Below are 3,673 nucleotides of genomic sequence, written 5' to 3' on the forward strand. Positions count from 1 at the left end.
TATTATTATTATTATTATTATTATCCATCACCATCACTCATCATATTCTTTTCCCTCACCCTCACGTCGACAGAGAGAGACTGAGAAGCCATGACCAACATTTCAAGCTTTTCTTTCTTCTGATTCGCACGATCCGACCGTCAGATTTTAGTTTCGAGTTGAGATTCATGATCACCACAACGAGGGCATCGTTTTGACGTAAGTTTTGCTACGATCCATGAACTTTGATTTTTTTCGGTTTGTCAGAATTTGATAATTTTCGAGTATGTTGTTCTTGAGCTAGCATAGAGCGTGTATTCGAAGTCGGTTTGGAAAAAGATCAAATTTTGGATTTTATATGATTTTTGGAGCATAATTTCGGAAATGGGTCTTGTGATTTTGGTTGGATTTGGTTGTTTTTGTTGGTTTAGTAGATGGGTTTGAGTTGTATTGATGATGATTGTTGAGTTGAGATTATGGTTTGACCGTTTATAGCCGTTATGCCGTCGAAATCGAGTTTTGGATTATCGGTTGTATTGTTTCGGTTTGATTTCCGGGTTTGTTTGAATTAGTAGATTGATATCAAATCTATATATTCAACATTTTCAGATTTGGGTTGACGATTCGGGTTTGGAACGAACTTGAGAGTTGAACACGGTATAGTATTGAACTTCTTGTAAATGGTTTGTTTTGATTTGATTCGATATTGATTGAGTTCGTTGTTATTTTCAGATTGGAATCCTCGATGAACTTGAAAGGTAAAAGACGACGTTGAATTGAATGGGGTTGAATACTCGAGTTCGACTGATTCTCGAGTCCCTAAAATCACATACTACATGTCTATTTGTTAGTGTGAACTTGATTGATTTATTTGTTTACACTTGCATTCATATTGAGCCGAATATTCGATTCGTTTTTAAATTAGACGATTTAGGGAGCTATACTAAAGTGGTCTTGGATTTCGAGTTTTTCCAAGTACTAGAATACTTCTTATAGTTGCTCTGAAGTCTAGGGGTTTGAGTTGTGCGACATCCACCCCGAATGGGAGTGTAGGTGGGTTGTTTGTAGTGACTTAACCCCGAGATCCCAACCAAGTACCGATTGATATTTCGATTATCTGACTTGATAATCCTGATGTTTTGAAATCATGCATGCATCCACTCTCATTTTATTTATTGATGATTGATACATTTGAATATGAGGTGTTTAATTGATATTGTATGCCTTTCTCTTTTACTTAGAAATTATATTTCTAACCGGGTTATCCGGCTGTTGTTTTTGTTTGTATGTGTACTTGACAACAGAAGGATCAGGAGCCGGACCGAGTCATCTGGGTTAGCTCTGGGTGAGAATGATAGAAGTGAGACACCGTGTGTCGTAGGGTTGTGTCTTTTGGACTTGTATCATTTTAATTAGTCGAACGAACCCTATCGTCGAACTTGTTATTGTATTTTGGGCAGAACTTAGAATATTGTATGTTCTAATTATTGATATGTATGTGTTCTTGAGTTTAGAATTGATTGGAGTTACTTTTGGTATGATTTTTTCCAGGTTCCTGCCCGTTCTGTCCGTTTGGCCTGCGCGCGAGCGAGGCTTGACCTCGCGCGCGCGCAGGGAGCCTGGAGGGGCTCGGGCATTTTTGCCCACGCGCGCGCGAGCACTTCCCTCGCGCGGGCGCAAGCATCCCACGAGGCCACAGGCCTCTTTGCCTGCGCGCGCGCGAGGTGATAGCTCGCGCGGGCGCGAGGCTTGATAAAAATAAAATTAATAATTTTGATTCATTTTCCTCAGCTCTTTGTGTTCGATTGTAGTTAATTATTCGAGATTAGAAGATTAGAAATGGGGTCTCACAGATCCGAGATTCACCTCAAGATTCTGGGGTAGTTTCCAGCGAGCCCTTGGTACTACTTTGAGCTTGAGTACGGCCTATCTTCCAGAGACAGACGGACAGTCCAAGCGTACTATTCGCACTTTAGAGAATATGCTTCGCGCAGCGGTGATGGATTTTGGTCCAGCATGGCATGATCATTTACCATTGATGGAGTTCGCTTACAACAATAGTTACCATCGCAGCATTGGCATGGCACCATTTGAGGATCTTTATGGACGTCGTTGTCGTACACCTCTGTTTTGGGATGAGGTTGGCGAGCGTGAGGTTGAGGGTCCTCAGATGATTCAGCAGATGACTGATGCAGTCGAGTTGATCCAACGCAGGATCGACAGTCTAGCTACGCAAACGCTCACCGGAGGCCGTTACACTTCGAGGTAGGAGAGCATGTATTCTTGCGTGTGTCACCTTTCCGGAAGGTGATGAGGTTTGGTCGTAAGGGTAAGCTGACACCGAGATTTATTTGTCCTTTCGAGATTCTCGAGAAGGTTGGGGACGTGGCTTATCGTTTGGAATTGCCACCAGATCTTTCTGGGATCCATGATTTGTTCCACGTATCCTTGTTGAGACAGTACGTGGCGGATGAGTCGCATATTTTGCATCCGACTGAGGTGCAATTGGATCAAGATCTATCGTATGTGGAGAGACCTTTACGGATTCTAGGTAGGAAGGATAAAGTGCTTCGTAACAAGCGCATACCATTGGTGATGGTATAGTGGCAGCGCAGAGGTACAAAGAAGCTACTTGGGAGTTGGAGAGCCGGATGCTAGCCGAGCACCCCAAATAGATTTGAGATTTTGTACTTCAATGTCTCAAGTTTGTACTTGTTCGGTTGTAATAAAGAACATTTTGGATTGATTGTTTACGTTCCTTCAGTCTTAAATTTTGAGGACGAAATTTCTTAAGTGGGGGAGAATGTAGTGACCCATTACTAATTAAAGGTAATTAAGGGATTAATCAACGCAAAATAAGAAATTAGGGTCATGATTAGAACGGAAGCTCCGTTGGAGGGAACGAAAGCTCCTGTTAGAGTAGGTGCCCGTCGAGCCAATGTGTTGGCCGATGGTCCTTGAGAGAACTCTTGTATGACAATATTTATTTTAATAATATTTGACATTATTTAATTTGGCACATCTTTATCTTTATACCCATGCAAGCTGCATAGATAAAGCCCTTGAATATACAATTAGTAGAAAGAATATGAGATGGTCATGTGATGACTATCATGAAACTCATATTTGGAATACTGTATATTCTAAATTGTTCCTAGTCGATTCAGCCGCCATAAAGAAGGATAAAGGCCGCTCGAGCTTGAGACTAGTATTTGCGATGTGAGTACCATGTTTCATTGGTAGGGGACATGGAGATGTCCAAGCATGCAAATAGGTGCTCCTTGTAGAGTGCACTGAACAACCCTCCCTAAAGGATTTTCCAAGTGGTTCTCACTTATCGAGTGGAGAAGTCCTAGTTTATGGTTGTACACCATTAGTCCTATAACCCGGGACAACATGGAGACTCTATATGCTAGTGCTTCACTTTGACTTGTTTACCGACTCATCTGGGGTCATCAGGTGGCAATGTTGGGTGTTGTGACGAAACATATAGGAGTCAATGCATTGTAGTCGTGGATTCACCGCTTACCTACGGGTATGGATATCCTATGTTATATCATGCATGCGTAGCTTGAAATCTCTGATCAGAGTAAGTGGTAATTAAGAAAGGAGTTTCTTGAATTACACTTTCGATGCAACTACGGCATGACACATAGTTATCGATTCAATGACAACTCTCGATAAACCAATGGTT

Source organism: Henckelia pumila, chromosome 1 (assembly GCF_033568475.1).
Source record: "Henckelia pumila isolate YLH828 chromosome 1, ASM3356847v2, whole genome shotgun sequence".
Classification (NCBI taxonomy): domain Eukaryota; kingdom Viridiplantae; phylum Streptophyta; class Magnoliopsida; order Lamiales; family Gesneriaceae; genus Henckelia; species Henckelia pumila.